Source organism: Vulpes lagopus, chromosome 8 (assembly GCF_018345385.1).
Source record: "Vulpes lagopus strain Blue_001 chromosome 8, ASM1834538v1, whole genome shotgun sequence".
Classification (NCBI taxonomy): domain Eukaryota; kingdom Metazoa; phylum Chordata; class Mammalia; order Carnivora; family Canidae; genus Vulpes; species Vulpes lagopus.
Window position 1 is genome coordinate 69,676,741 of NC_054831.1, and position 16,478 is coordinate 69,693,218.

General features: G+C 36.2%; 1 long non-coding RNA gene across 3 annotated transcripts in view; it reads left to right on the plus strand.

The window, feature by feature from the left end:
• Positions 1 to 16,478, plus strand: part of LOC121497915 — a 182,620-nt gene that overhangs the window by 17,690 nt on the left and 148,452 nt on the right. The window contains exon 4 of one of the 3 annotated variants that reach the window (XR_005989560.1): positions 3,306 to 3,522. The exons of 1 other annotated variant lie outside the window; for it this stretch is intronic. This is a non-coding gene — a long non-coding RNA (uncharacterized LOC121497915). Of the gene's footprint in view, positions 1 to 3,305; positions 3,523 to 16,478 lie in introns of those variants that run through there. One more of the 3 variants, XR_005989562.1, reaches the window with a different exon arrangement.

Genomic DNA, 16,478 nt, shown 5'->3' on the forward strand with positions numbered 1-16,478 from the left:
TCGTTATGGTATGCTCACCACAAGTGTAGCTACCATCCGTCCATATACAACTATTTTGTTATAAAACCATTAACTGTATTCCTCATGCTGTACCTTTCATCCCTGTGACTTATTCATTCCATAGCTGGAAACCTGGACCTCTCATTTCCCTTCACTCCTTTTTGCTTATCCCTTCTCTTTCCTCTCTTCTGGTAATCACCAGTTTATTCTCTGTATTTATGGATCTGTTTTTGTCTTTGATTTTTTTTTAGATTCCAAATATACATGAAATCATATAGTATTTGTCTTTCTCTGACTTATTTCACTTAGCATAATATCCTCTAGTCCATCTATGCTGTTGCAAATACAAGAGCTCATTCTTTTTTATGGTTGGGTAATATTCCACTGTACATATAGAACATATCATCTTTATATATCTATCTTTGGGTGCTTAAATTGCTTCTATATCTTGACTATTTTAAATAATGTTGGAGTAGTTTTGTTGACTGTATCCTTTGCTGTGCAAAAGCTTCTTATCTTGATGAAGTCCCAATAGTTCATTTTTGCTTTTGTTTCTTTTGCCTTCGTGGATGTATCTTGCAAGAAGTTCCTGTGGCCGAGTTCAAAAAGGGTGTTGCCTGTGTTCTCCTCTAGGATTTTGATGGAATCTTGTCTCACATTTAGATCTTTCATCCATTTTGAGTTAATCCTTGTGTATGGTGAAAGAGGGTGGTCTAGTTTCATTCTTCTGCATGTGGATGTCCAATTTTCCCAGCACCATTTATTGAAGAGACTGTCTTTCTTCTAGTGGATAGTCTTTCCTCCTTTGTCGAATATTAGTTGACCATAGAGTTGAGGGTCCACTTCTGGATTCTCTATTCTGTTCCATTGATCTATGTGTCTGTTTTTGTGCCAGTACCACACTGACTTGATGGCCACAGCTTTGTAGTACAACCTGAAATCTGGCATTGTGATGCCCCCAGCTATATTCATTTCCCAGAGTTAGGAGTCTTCCATATTCTGTCTCCCTTTCTGATATTTCCCACTTATATTTCCTCCTTTACCCTTTATTCTCTTTCACTATTATTTATATTCCCCAAATGAATGAGACCATATAATGTTTGTCCTTCTCTGATTGACTTATTTCACTCAGCATAATACCCTCCAGTTCCACCCACGTCGAAGCAAATGGTGGGTATTTGTCATTTCTAATGGCTGAGTAATATTCCATTGTATACATAAACCACATCTTCTTTATCCATTCATCTTTCGATGGACACCGAGGCTCCTTCCACAGTTTGGCTATTGTGGACATTGCTGCTAGAAACATCGGGGTGCAGGTGTCCCAGCGTTTCATTGCATCTGTATCTTTGGGGTAAATCCCCAGCAGTGCAATTGCTGGGTCATAGGGCAGATCTATTTTTAACTCTTTGAGGAACCTCCACACAGTTTTCCAGAGTGGCTGCACCAGTTCACATTCCCACCAACAGTGCAAGAGTGTTCCCCTTTCTCCGCGTCCTCTCCAACATTTGTGGTTTCCTGCCTTGTTAATTTTCCCCATTCTCACTGGTGTAAGGTGGTATCTCATTGTGGTTTTTGTTTGTATTTCCCTGATGTCCAGTGATGCGGAGCATTTTCTCATGTGCTTGTTGGCCATGTCTATGTCTTCCTCTGTGAGATTTCTGTTCATGTCTTTTGCCCATTTCATGATTGGATTGTTCGTTTCTTTGCTGTTGAGTTCAATAAGTTCTTTATAGATCTTGGAAACTAGCCCTTTATCTGATATGTCATTTGCAAATATCTTCTCCCATTCTGTAGGTTGTGGTGGAAGGGGAGGTGGGCGAGGGGTGGGGGTGACTGGGTGGTGGGCACTGAGGTGGGCACTTGACGGAATGAGCACTGGGTGTTATTCTGTATGTTGGCAAATTGAACACCAATAAAAAATAAATTTATTATTAAAAAAATAATAATGTTGCAATAAACAGAGGGGTGCATATATCTTTTCAAATTAGTACTTTTGTTCTCTTGGGTATATACCTAGTAGTAGAATTACTGAATCATATGATAGTTCTGTTTTTACTATGATAGTTTTATTTTTTGTTTTAAGGAACTTCCATACTGCTTTCCACAATGTCTGTACCAAGCTACATTTCAACAAACAATGCATAAGGGTTCCTTTTTTATCACATCCTGGCCAACACTTGCTTTTCTTGTCTTTTTTTAAAGTTTTATTTATTTAAGCAATCTTTGCACCTAGTGTGGGGCTCAAACTCATGACCCCAAGACAAAGAGTCACATGCTTCTCCAGCTGAGCCAGCCAGGCACTCTTGTCTTTTTGATAGTAACCATTCTGACAGGTGTGAGGACATATCTCATTGAGGTTTGATTTGCACTTCTCTGGATGAGTGATGTTCAGCATCTTTTCATGTGTCTCTTGGCCATCTATATGCCTTTTTTGGGAGAAATGCCTATTTAGATCCTCTGCCCACTTTTTTCATTGGATTATTTTTTTGTGTTGAGTTGTATAAATTCTTGATGTATTTAGATATTAACCCCTTGTTGGATATATCATTTGTAAATAGCTTTTCCCAGTCAGTGGGATGCTTTTTGTTTTATTGGTGGTTTCCCTCACTGTGCAGAAGTTTTTTGTTTTGCTGTATTCCTAATAGTTTATTTATACTTTTCTTTCCTTTGCCTGAAGAGACACAACTGGAAAAATATTGCTAAGACTGATGTCAAAGAGGCTACTGCCAATGTTTTCTTCTAGGAGTTCTGTGGTTTCATGTTTTACACTTAGGTGTTCAATCCATTTTGAGTTTATTTTTGTGTATGGTGTAATTAAGTGGTCCACTTTCATTCTTTTGTAGGAAGCTATTCAATTTCCCCAGCACCATTTATTGAAAAGGTTGATTTTTTCCCCCATTTTATAGTTCTGTCCTCTTTGCCATAATTTAAATGACCATGTAAACATGGGTTTATTTACAGGCTTTCTATCTTAGTTCTACTGATCTATGTATCTGTTTTTGTGCCCATACTATAGTGTTTTGATCATTATAGCTTTAAAATATATCTTGAAATCTGAGATTGTGATACCTTTAGCTTTATTCTTCTTTCTCAAGATTCCTTTGGCTGTTTGGGGGTTTTGTGGTTCCATTCAAATTTTAGGATTCTCTTTTCTAGTCTGTGAAAAATGCTCTTGGTATTTTGATAGAGATTGCACTGAACCTATAGGTTGCTTTGGGTACTATGAACATTTTAACAATATTCTTCTACTCCAAGAGCATGGAATATCTTTCCAATTGTTTATGTCATCTCTGAACCCTCAGTGATTTCCACAGGAACTTCTATGACCGAAATGATCTTCAGAGTCTTCTGATCTTCAAGACAAGTGACATCTCTGGGCCAGCTATTGGATATGCATTTCCCTCTGGAAGGGTGTGTGACCTTGGACTAATGGCAGTTCCTGGAGAGGGACTGAGCTAAGAATCCAGTAACCAATAATTCCAGCATCTTGGAATAAGGGCCTTAACTCTCAAGGGGGAGACCTGGACAGCACATCTGAACACCCATTATGGTTCTGTGTTTAAGAAAATATGATAATAAACCAAATGATTTAGAATTGGGTCAGTCCATCCATCTTCCTTGGTAATGTTTTCAATTTGTTTATATAGTGCCCTACAACACAGGTACAACTCTACTATGATGTGCTATGGTAGAAAGAGGTAGAATTTGAAGATAGAAGGCTGTTTTTGATTCCAGTTCTGCCATTTTACAGCTCTTTGTATACTTGTAAGGAGGGTCACATAAGAAAGAATTTGCATCTCAATTTCCTACTGAAGTCAATGAAATGAATGGTATAGTTGACTCTTGAATAACATGGGTTTGAACTGTGTAGGTCTACTTATATGCAGGTTTTTTTTTCTGATAAATGTAGTACAGTACTGTAAATGTATTTCCTCTTCCTTTTGATTTTCTTAATAACATTTTCTTTTTTCTAGCTTACTTTATTCTAAGAATATAATATGTAATACTTATAATATACAAAATATATGTCAATCAACTGTTTATATTATCAGTAAGGCTTCCAGTCAACAGTAGGCTACTAGTAGTTAAGTTTTGGGTGAGTCAAGTGATACACAGATTTTTAACTGTGCAGGGGTGTGGTGGTCACTCTTAATCCCTATGTTTTTCAGGGTCAACTATATATCTTAAAATTTAAAAACATAAATTCATTGGTAAACTGCTACATTGAATATTCAATGTAGCTTTTGCTGAAGGACTTTCTGTAGTCATTTATAGATTTACTTTATAACAAACTCAATCCTGTGGAGTGACTTTAAAAATATGGGGCTCCTGGGGGGGCTCAGTTGGTTAAGCATCTGACTCTTGGTTTTGGCTGAGGTCATAATCTCACAGTCATGAGATCAAGCCCCACAATAGCTCTGCACTCAGCTCAAAGTCTTCTTGAGATTCTCTCCCTCTCCCTCTGGCCTTCCCCCTGTTCACATGCTATCTCTCTCTTTCTCTCTCTCTCTCTCTCTCTCAAAAAAAAAAAGTAATTAAACTCTTAAAAATATTTGACTGCACTATTTTAGAAGCAGGGTAAAATGGTTAATTTCAAGGATCTCTGAATAAATTAATAGTCTCACATAGACTTCACTTTCCCTAAAATAGATTGAAACTAAGACAGTGGACATTTCAATGGATTACCTTCTTGAACCCCATAACAAGCTCTGCCCTTAGATTAGCATTATGTTTAGTTTTTTAAAAAGAGAGAGAGACTGTCTTTACCAGAAGAGCAAGTGACTCTGAAAGTTGATATTTTTACTATTCGGTCATACATTTTTGTACCCAAACCCAAATGTTAATATAAACAAGGAGAAAAATGGAATAATACAAGCTAGTGAGGTACTCATTTCCAGAAAAATGTCCTCTAAAACTTTCTTGCTAAAGATGGGATAGCATCTTTTCTTTGAGTAACCTTTTCCTTGTCACATAGATGCAGTGATTGTTCTTTTACATTTGGACATATATGGTCTTCTTTTTTTTCTTTGACACAGATGTTCACAAGCAGTGACTGGGACTGAATTTTTATTTCCCTTGGACTAAGCCAGATGTTTTTCTGTGGTTCATCCTTAATGAAGATACGAACATGGAGGTTGTTTCTGGGTTCATAGGGTGGAGTGCAGTGGAATTAAATAAGGGCCAACAATCAGTTGTCCACCTTTGTTATTCTACATGAGTGTGAAGTGTGGTATGTCTCCTAAAAAACACTAAACTGCATTTTCCCTCCTTGTCCCTGAAATGACATTAGGTGATTTCCTCTCGTATGCAAGTTAGTTAATAGCTAAGTTCAGTCAAAATCAATTTGTGAATAAGTAAACACCTCATAATAAATTACACACTTTCAAAGTGCATCTTTTTTGGATTGATCTAACATCATCCAATGAGATCTGCCAATATCATTTTACATTAACTTCTGTCATGTTTAAATGCTTTTACAGGCTAATGGGGCAGTTTATAATTTTACCCTACCTATGCTGTTTCTCAGATATATGGCACATAACGGATAAATAAGATGTCTGCAAACGTATTTGTATTGAATGTTCACGGAGGGTTTCCTCTCTTACTGCCCTCACACACAGAAGCTACCCAGGGAGATGAATGTGCCAGGATAAGTTATCTGGGGCTCATAAAATCTTTTTCAGAAGATTGAAATAAAGTCAGTGCTTGCAGAAGACAAATCAATTGTGACATTTCTGAATAGAGTGCGATGCATTTAATTAGCACAAGACATACTGGCAAATGCTGAATTACCCAATAAATCACTGAATGCTAGAACCCATACAGAGCGGGGAATCAGCTGTCTTGTGAGATGTACAGCAAGTGATAATAGGGAGATCTGGCCATTTGTATTGTCACTTTGCTTCATTTTCTGTTAAATTTTTCCTATTTTGACATTTGCACATGGAGCCCCTTTAATTATTTGAAACTATCGGCAAACTCTGTCCCCACCTACTCTGAGAATATTTTACAAATATTTGCATTTGCAAAGGACATTTGCTGCTGTTGATGTGTTATGGCAGATGTGGCATATGAGGTCCTCCGGGGAGGGAGAATTAGTGTAGATAGAAATCCTCAGCACAGGCCGAAAAAGCAACTAACAGGGTCATTGTATTGCAGTTCATTGAAAATATTGGAGGTGTTACTTTAGTCATTTCTAAATCTCACAAAGATAGCTACCAGTTTAGGCAGAAAAATGGCTTACTTTAATGTTTGACACCTTTGGTATATAATTTTTTTTTTAACCTGTAACTTAGATGCTACTTCAGCCTACCTTTTTGAAATGCTACAACTAAAAAGCATTGAGGCTTAAATCTGATGTTTTGGCTATGGAGAATCTGGGGGAAAAATTGAAAACAAATTCTAAGTGAGTGTTGCTGGTTCTGGAAGAAAAGACAAAACATTCCCTCCAAGTGAGGGATATTTTACACATAAATTGATGGTTCTACTAGTGAGCCTTTTATTGACTAACTATCTATGATACAAACATTAAGGTAGCTTCTCAAAGTAACACTAGATCATGTGAAAGACCCCTGTCCCACACCCTGTCCTCTGGTTTCTCTGCCTTTGATGCCATATTAAACGGTGACATTTCAGCCTGTTGATGATAGGAGTAATGTTGCTACTGACTATAAAAATCTGGGGGCGCAATGTAAAGAAACAAGCAATCCTTTATTTGATAAAGGGTCTTCAAGTTGGAGTCTGATTTTCCTGGAGTGTGACAACACTAAAAACACTGGCACCACTTGTCTGAAGTCATGGAGGTCCAACTTATATTGCTATGGCTTCTAATTGCAATGCAGAGAAGACAAGGAGTCTTAGAATCACCTAGGAAAGTCCCACTCCTTCCCTCCCCCGATATTACAAAGTGTGGATGGAGAAGGGATCTCCTTACCCCAAGGAATCTATTGGGTTGGAGAGGTAGGGATAAGTTAAAAAATAAAATCCCATGGCATCCAGTAGTACCTGCGGCACAGACACTACCCAAATCCATCAGCACCCTGTATCTTTCTTCCTTTTTCTCTTTATTACTGTGTTTTGAGAAGATGGCTTCCCAGCCCCAGCCCCAGCCCCAGGGGCTGAACCTTGATTAGACTAAGTCCATTGATTAGGTTAAGTCCATCATGCCAATTCCTTTGCCAATGACCAGTTGAGGGCAGAGGATGTCATACAGTTTTGACTGATGAGATGTTGGGGAAGTCTACTGGACAGATTCTAAGAGCTCGTTTGCTCTCATATAGAGGCAGAGAAAGAGGCCTGTTCTTTTCTGTCTCTGAATGCATTTAAATGAGGAATTTTAGAGCTGATATAGCCATTTTTAGATACAGCTTGAGGACTAAAGCTAACACTTTAGCTTAAGGATGGAGGGGTTAGGGATCCCTGGGTGGCACAGCGGTTTAGCGCCTGCCTTTGGCCCAGGGCGCGATCCTGGAGACCCGGGATCGAATCCCACGTCAGGCTCCCGGTGCATGGAGCCTGCTTCTCCCTCTGCCTGTGTCTCTGCCTCTCTCTCTCTCTCTGTGTGACTATCATAAAAAAAAAAAAAAAAAAAAGGATGGAGGGGTTAGTAGAGTGACCAACCATCCCATTTGTCCAGGACTGGGGTTGTTTCCAGGACTTTGAGCTTTAAATATTAAAACCAATATCATTTCAGGAAACTGAGAAAAGGTTAGGTCTTTGCTGATATCATGTAGCAGCCAAGTTAGCCATCTCTGCAAAAGACCTACCTCTGGACTTTCATTATTGTGATGAATGTCTTTATTGTTTATGCTATTCTGAGTTGCCTTTTGTTTAACGCAGCTGAAAGTGTGCAAAATGACCAGAATGGAAGGAATTTTATTCTAAATAAAACTCAACAAAAATTAGTAGTATTATAATAATAGGAAGATATGGCCTTTTGAAAATGTGTTCTTCTTAATCCTAAACTTTTCACTTCTAGGTATTAACTAATTCATGGACATATTAAAATGCATATAATAGGAATTAATAGTCAGGTAATAACCAGCCATATCCTTTTGACCTAACATTTTATATGGCCATTCTCTGCTCTTACCATATAGTGATTTCTTAGAAATATAAATAACCATGAAACAGACCAACCATGTACTATTATTCAAACATCTTTAACATCAACAGCAATAAATGTCAAGTGAACAGATAAGAATTCAAAAAGTGAAATAAAATATTGATTAGCAGTTTCAAATGGCCAAAACAGCAATATAGCAAGCACCAACAAAAAGGGGCCTCAATATTATCTTTTTGAAATGAATTTTTAATTTTTAGATAACTGTAGATTTAATGACTATTATTTTAATTGTCTGGAGCCGTATTTCTCATTCTGTGTTTCCAGGAAGAAGGGTTGTATTAGAAGTCTGTCTCAAAGTCTAAGCAAAGCATAAGACAGAGATTTGTATTCTTCAATTTGTTACTCACTTGACTTCATCACAAACACCATCAAGTATTCATGTAGTGATTGTTGAGTACTGACCTTACGTGTGACCTCAGACAATCAATTCTGTCATTTAAGCACAAGAAGGATGATAGAGCTCCACGCCAATAGAATTGTTTAATTGCTTAGGTATTGTGGCAATAGCAACTATGGAGAAGGCGCCACAGATAATTGGACACCATAACATTTGGCAATGGTATTTCTGATCTAGAGGGCTTTATCTCAGTGAGTGCACAGGGGATCCATTTCTAGCCATCTAGCCATCTCTCCTGTTAAATGTGCCATGATACCATTCAGGAAATGAGATGTTGGCACTGGAATGATCAGCTCACTGACCATACTCAGCTATTTATCTCCCTTCGTCAGAGCTGGGTTGTGGCAGGTTTCAATGTCTGGTCAATTGAGGCGCTGAATCAGTACAGGCAGGGCTTGTGACTGACAATCAGTCATGATAGCCATCTGGGGGAAATCCTCAGTAGGCTTAAGGTCTCATACTCGGTGACAAGATACGTGACATCATTTTGTAATTTGTATAACTTGAGAGGATATTTACTCTTTGAAAAGGATGCGAATATTTAAAGGAATCCAAAGTAAACCCTTCTTCTAGCTCCATGTTTTTCCTTTTCAGGCCAAATAAGAAAATCGATTGGTGAGAATATCTGATTTCCAAACCAATAGGTTATTTGGAATTGCTGCTTTGTACCTGAGTTACAATTACTATCTTTCCTTCCTTTTCAAATACTGTAGCTTTTTCATGCAAAACTTTTCTCTGACATAAAGATATAGTTATAAATGTTCAATTGTATCAATTTGTCAGGACTCATTCAACTTCTCCAGAGAAGCTTCACTCAGCCTAATTATTTTTCAGAATGGACCCATCAAGAACTCTGAGTATGCCCCATAATAAATAAAGGTCCCTATTTCTGTAAGAGAATTAGAAGTTAAAAAACAAATATCAAGTCAAATATGGCTTCAGGAAAGATTTAGGGAAGAACCCTATGAATCATTTATAATATTCTTCAAAGAAAATTGGAAGAATCTGAAATTTCCATATAAACCAATACTCAAGAAAAAAAAGATACCCCCCCCCCTTCGAAATGAGATGGTAGAGTACAGAAGCTAAGGTTCACGGCTAAGATTTTACAATCCTACGGACTTGAAATTCAAAACCTGGAGTTGCTACTTGCCTGTGTGGCATGCATCAAGTTAAAATTTTAGAGCTTCATTTTTTTCTCATTTGAATATTGGGATCATAATATCTACTGCATAGGTTTGTTTTCTTTTTTTTCCAATTAGATGATGTAAAGCAAATAGCAGAGTGCAGGGGAGTTCTCAATAAATGGTATCATTGTAATTAGTAGTAACGTGGATTTGTGTTATTTTTAACTATGTGTGTAATTTCCTCACTTGACTTCATGTTGCCCTCTCAGGCCTCACACATTCATCAACCTGCTAATTTGTCAGACTGTCTCCTTTACCTAATATTTTTGGAACATTTTCTTATTGTCACCAGTCTTTCAGCCAAGCATGTTGATATCATCTTTGATTCCTTATTATTTTTTTTTGTTCTCATAGTTAGAAATTTGATTCTCCTGTATAGATACATGTGATAAATGTATATACAAATAATCCTTTCCCTGTACTGCAAGTTATTAACAATATCAGAAAAACAAAAGAAAACCATAAATTTTCTTGTTTTTTTTTTCCCCCTACATGATGTTGTTTTAGAAAAATTAACGACTGGATTAGTTTCCTAGGGCTACCTTAACAAATTACCATAAGCCAGGTGTCTTAAAAAAATGAATTTTATTCTTTTAGAGTTCTAGAGTCTAGAAGTCTGGTTATCAAGGTGTTGGCAGAGTTGGTTCCTTTGAGGGGCTTTGAGAGAGAGTCTGTTCCATGTCTCTCTTCTAGCTTTGGTGATTGCTGACAATCCTTGGCATCCCTTGGCTTCTGTCTGTATCACTCCAGTCTCTGCCTTCTTCTTTACATGGCTGTCTTCCCTGTGTGTCTCCTCATGTCTCTGTGTACCTTCGAAATCTCCCTTTCCTTCAAGCAACACTAGTCATTGGATTTGGAGCCCGGCCTAATCTAGTAGGACCTCATCTCAATTTGATAACACTTATAAAACATCTATTTCCAAAGAAGATCACATTCTGGCTTCCTGATAGAGATGAATTTTGGGGGAACACTGTTTAACATATATATATATATGTTAAAATATAAATATAAAATATAAAATATATATTTTTAACTATAAAAAATTAATGTTTTGTGAAAAGAGGAAATAAGTTTATACTTTCCTAAAGAATCTGCCCCTCAAGCAGCCTTTTGCATTTGCTCTCTCTTTTTAAGTTCTCATCGTTACTCTTATATGTAAGGTTCTAGTGTACAAAACTAATATTTTTAAATGTGTACAAAACTAATATTTTTAAAATGTGTAATCCAATCTTTTTTACTATCTCAAATCCACAAACTTGACCCTAATTGGCTTGGGACATCCATCTCCTGGTTGTAGGAGTTAGGGATTAGGATTTGTTACATGTACAGCAATAATGTCAGCTTTTGGCATTCAAAATACATCTTTGCAACAAAGATAATTATATTGTAAGCCTATCTATTTAGTTGAAAAGAAATTTAATAAATTTTTTTGGCACTAATCTCCCTACATTTTGTCATGTAAAGTGCTAAACCAGGGATTCAGGTCATAAAGTACTCTCAAAATATATAGAAACTACCAGAATTTGTGATTAATGCTTAGGCAGGCATTTGGAATTGGAAAGGAGGAGGTATATAAAAACACCTCTGTTTCCTGGGTTGTGGGAAGGAAATTGGGAGAGAAAGGGAGGAAAGTGAAATAAGAAGATAAAGGTCAAAAATTTATCTTGTAGCCAGGATGAAAAGTACATGACAAACCATTGCTCCTGTCATAATAGAATATGTAACTATAAAATCTCTATATATTTTAAAGCTAGCAGAGAACTATGGATGCAAAGAAATCTAAAGGAAATACATTCCAGAAAAGGGCAAACCTTTCCTAAGTGAGTAAAGGCAATTTCATCTTAGGGGCAAATTGTCAGGTCTGAACATGGGCAGGACAATTATATATAGCAAAGTCTGCTACAGGCTGACAGACTTTTTCTGGGGTAAAGAGTGGCCAATAGCACTTTAAATGATCTGGTGATGGATTGGAACATGGAGCTGCCTCTCAACTTCAGTGCTCATTCTCCTTAATTCCTGCTTATTATCCTAGCCTCTTTCTAGCATTTGCTGAGTACAAATAGATGTGAGAAACTGAACGTGCAGCTAGGAAGTAGAGAGGGATCAATACACATAGAACAGACCTTGCCTTCAAAACATTTGAAACTAGAAGTGAACCAGAACTAACTAGAGAAACTCGGCTCCAACCCAGTGCTATCCCTGCTTGGATCAAGGTAATTAGTTACTCACACTAGTTGTCAGGCACAAGAAAGTGTATTTCCTCTCCAGTAGAGAACACTACAACACTACTTACTCCAGTTTCTACAATTCTTTTATCAGAATACCTGACATGCAATAAAACAGTATGAGACATGCAAACAATTATGAGAAATAACCAAGAGGGAAAATAGTTAAAAGAAGATGACCCATGGATGACTCAGATGTTGGAATGAACAGATTAAAGACTCCAACAATTATAATTCTTTTAAAGAAAATACATGAAAATATAGGAAAAGTCAATGAAAACATGGATAATTTTAAAAGACCCATGAAATGCCAAGGAGGAACCATATTGACAATATAGGACTGAAAAATGCAATATCTGAAGCTAGAAATTCACCAGGTAGGAAGGCTTAATGGCCAATTGGACACAAAGAAAAGACAAGTAAATGTGAAAATGAATATAAATGATCTAAACTGAAATAGAGGGTGAAAAAGAATGGAGAAAATAGCATTTGTGACATGAAAGACAATAACAAATGGTCTAATAATTGAGATTGGAGCCCCTAAAGGAGAAGAAAGAGACAATGAGGCAGAGTAAATATTTCAAGAGAGAATGGATGAAAAATTTCTAAAATTGATGATAAATATCAACCTACTAATTCAAGAAGCTTATGAAACTCCAGTGTGGGAAAATACAAGGAAAGCTACACCCTGGCATGCCGTAGTCAAATTGTTGAAAAGCAAAGAATAAGAGAAAATCTTAAAAGCAGCCAAAGGATAAAAGACACATTATTCAGGGGAAAAACAAATAAATGAGATTGACTTCTAGTTAAAAATAATGGAAGCCAGAATATACTAGCATGACTTCTTTGGAGTACTGAGTAAAAAAAAATGCTCCCCTAGGATTCTCTACTCACCAAAAATAAGCTTTAAAATGAATCTAACATAGAGGTGTTTTCTGACATGCTTAGGTTGAGATTATCTGATACTATAAGAAATAATACAGAAGAATTGCCAGGCTAAAGGAGAAACATTCCCAAATTGTAGATCTATACAAATGAAGAGTAACATAAGAAGTAATTTTGAAGGATTTTGAAATTTCCTATTCATGTATTTTATAACATATGTGAAAGTAAAACACATAAAAGTAGCACAAAGGATAGGAGGGGTTAGTGACATTTGCAAGGTTCCTACACATGAAACGATAGAATAATTCAAGGTAAACTGAAAATGTACATGTACATATAATAATGTCAAGAATAACCACTGAACTAAATACAGAAGTATATAGTCAACAAAGAAAAACCACAATGAAAAAACAAAATTTTTGTTAAAAGGAAGGCAGGGAAGTTTAAACAAAGGACAGTGGACAACTAGAAATTAGATCATAGGCTTACATCATACAGTAATTGCATTAGATGCAAAAGGAGTGAATACTCTATTGTCAGTTCCTATTAGTCTGAATTACAAAGCAAGATCCAACTATGTCCTGTTTATAAAAGATGCACTTTATGTATAAGGACAGTAATAGATTGAAAGTAAAGTGATTTAAAAAGTTATACTATGCAAACAGTATTAAAAAAACTAATGTGGCTACATTTATATTGGAAAGTATAACTTAAGGTATAGAACCTCATCAGAAGTAAAGAAGGACCTTTCACAATGATAAAAGGGTAATTTCATTAAAAAAGAAAAAAACACGATAACAATCCCAAATGAGTTTGTATCCAATATGTAGCTTTAAAAAATCTCTGTCTTGTGAGAGATATTAGCAAGATTTGACACAAATTTTATCACACAGTCCTCCCTGCTGTCTTCTTCACATAGCTTCCAGGACAACATTCTCATGGTTTTCCAAGGGTTAAAACTTCTTACTGGTTCATAACCCTTCAGTACCTTTTCTGAACATCTCTTTCCTCATATTCCTGAATACAGACATGTCTTAGGGTTCAGTCCCTGTTCCTCTTCTTTTCTGTGTCTTCACTGATGCTCCCATTGTCTGTATCAGTTTTAAATATCACTGCAGCAATAACTACCAAATCTTGAATCTACAGCCCACTTTCTCTCTCAAGTTCTAGACTTGTAAACCCAAATGCCTATTCATATCTTTACTCAGTTATCTTCTAATCGCCTTAAACTCAACGTGGTCAAACTTAACTCTAATTATTCAGCCTCTGCTGCAGCCTTTCCATATTAATTGAAGGCAACCATATTCTTTCACTTGGTAAATCCACAATCCTCAGAATTACTAGATTCCTTTCTATATTTCACACCTCATATCTAATCCCTAAGGAATTTCTGTTGGCTCTACCTTCAAAATACATTTAGATTCTAACTACTTCCTACTACCTCCATTTTCACTACTTGAACTGGCTTTCTGCCTTAGGGTGCTAACTGGAGTTTATATTTATACCCCACTACACAGAATTTTTTCAATATAGCAATTGGAATGATCTCTTTCTCTCTTTTTAAAGAATGAGGTTAATTTGTTTTTATTTGGATGAAGCTAACATAAAACACATTTTAATGTATATAATTCAGTGCCTCTTAGTACATTCATGATCTGTAAAATATTACCTTTATTAAGTTTCAAAATATTTCCATCATCCCAAAAGAAAACCCCACACCCATTAAACAATCACTCTCCTCCCTGTTCCTTGCACTCCCTGCCAACCACAAATTGCTTTCTATCTCTGTAATTTTACTTATTCTGGGTATTTTCTAAAAAATGGAATCATACAATATATAATCTTTTGTGACTTTCTTCATTTATACCATATGCAGCTTTCATCTAGGTCTAGTATGTATCAGTACTTCATCTCTTTTTATGATTGAATAATATCCCTTTCTGTACACCACATTTTACCTATCATTTTATCCATTGATGGGTATTTGGTGTTTCCAGAATTTGGCTGATGTGAATAGTGCTTATATGAATGTTTGTGCACAAGTATTTGTTTGAGTACCTGTTTTTAATTCTTATTTTTAATTTTTTTAAAATTTTGAGGTATCATGCTAAGTGAAATAAGTCAATTGGAGAACAATTATATGACTTCACTCATATGTGGAATTTAAGAAACAAAACATATGACTATGGGGGAAGGGAGGGAAAATAAAATAAGATGAAATCAGAGAGGGAGACAAACCATAAGAGACTCTTAACTGTAGGATACAAACTGAGGGCTGCTGGAGGGGATGTAGGGGTCAGGATGGGGTAACTGGGAGATGGGGATTAAGGAAGACATGTGGATGTAATGTGCACTGGGTGTTACATGCAGTGGACGAATCACTGAACTCTATCTCTGAAACTAATACACATCCTATGTTAATTGAATTTAAATTTAAAAAGGAGCAAGAAAAATGGAAACAACTACAAACCTATAGAAATGTTCAAGAAGAATATAAACATTTTTCCTGAATCATTTGAAAGTATGTTGCTGTCCTTAGGCCCCAACTTTTTCTATTACCCTAGGGTATATTTCCTACAAACAAGGATACTCTCCTAAGTAACACTACCACCAGAATTGATAAATTACTACCATCTACTCCTCAGACGTCACTCAAATTTTGCCAGTTGTCCTAATAATGTCCTTTATGGAAAAAGGATTCAATGCAGAATCATGTGTTGTATTTAGTTGTCATGTCTTTTTTAGAGTCTTTAGTCTGAAATAGTTCCTTTGTCTTTTACTCATATAACACTTTAGAAGATTATAGGCAGGTGATTTCTTTGGCCTCAGTTTGGAGTTGCTGATGTTTCCTCATGATTAGATTCAGATTATATATCTTGGTTAAGGATATCATAGAAATAATGCTGTGTCCTCACCGATGCTACATGATTTCAACTGCTGGTAGTGTGTACTCTCTTCCTGTTTGTAATTATTAAGAATTTTGTAGGGCGGAGCGGCTTTGAAACTGTGTAAATATCCCATTTATCATCACACTTTACAGGTATTTAAAATGTATGGACTTATGATTTCTATTTTATTTAATGAGTTATAATTGGTTTGTATTATTATCATGCTCACATTGCCCCATATTTGGCCAGTGGCAACCCCTTCCAGCTAACTTCTGTGTCCTTTTAACATATTATTTTAATAATTCTGTGATTTCTAGTACACGAAGATGTCCCAGTCTTATCATATGCATTGCTTGCACCAGGTTTGGAATTAGCACTTCTCCAAACACCCCTAGTTCCCTTATGGTGAAATACAGCATTTAGAAGCCGTGATTTGGATGCTAAATGTACTCATTGCTGTTGGGGTATCATTTTTTCCAGTCTTCTCAAGTGGACAGTATTAGGGAATGTATGTGTGTATGTTGTTTATGTGTGCTTGTGTATACACATATCCACATCTAGATTATTTTCATAAGTATACATATATTAAAAAGCAAGAAGTGGTTTTTTTGTTTTGTTTTGTTTTTTTACAATTACCTTCCAACACCACAGGGTTTTCTCTAATTTTCTTCCCTTAATATTTATAACTCCCTTCTGTAACCATGAGAAACTTGGCTCCCATTATTTCTAATATATTTCACTATTTGTAACCACTATTCCATCTGCACT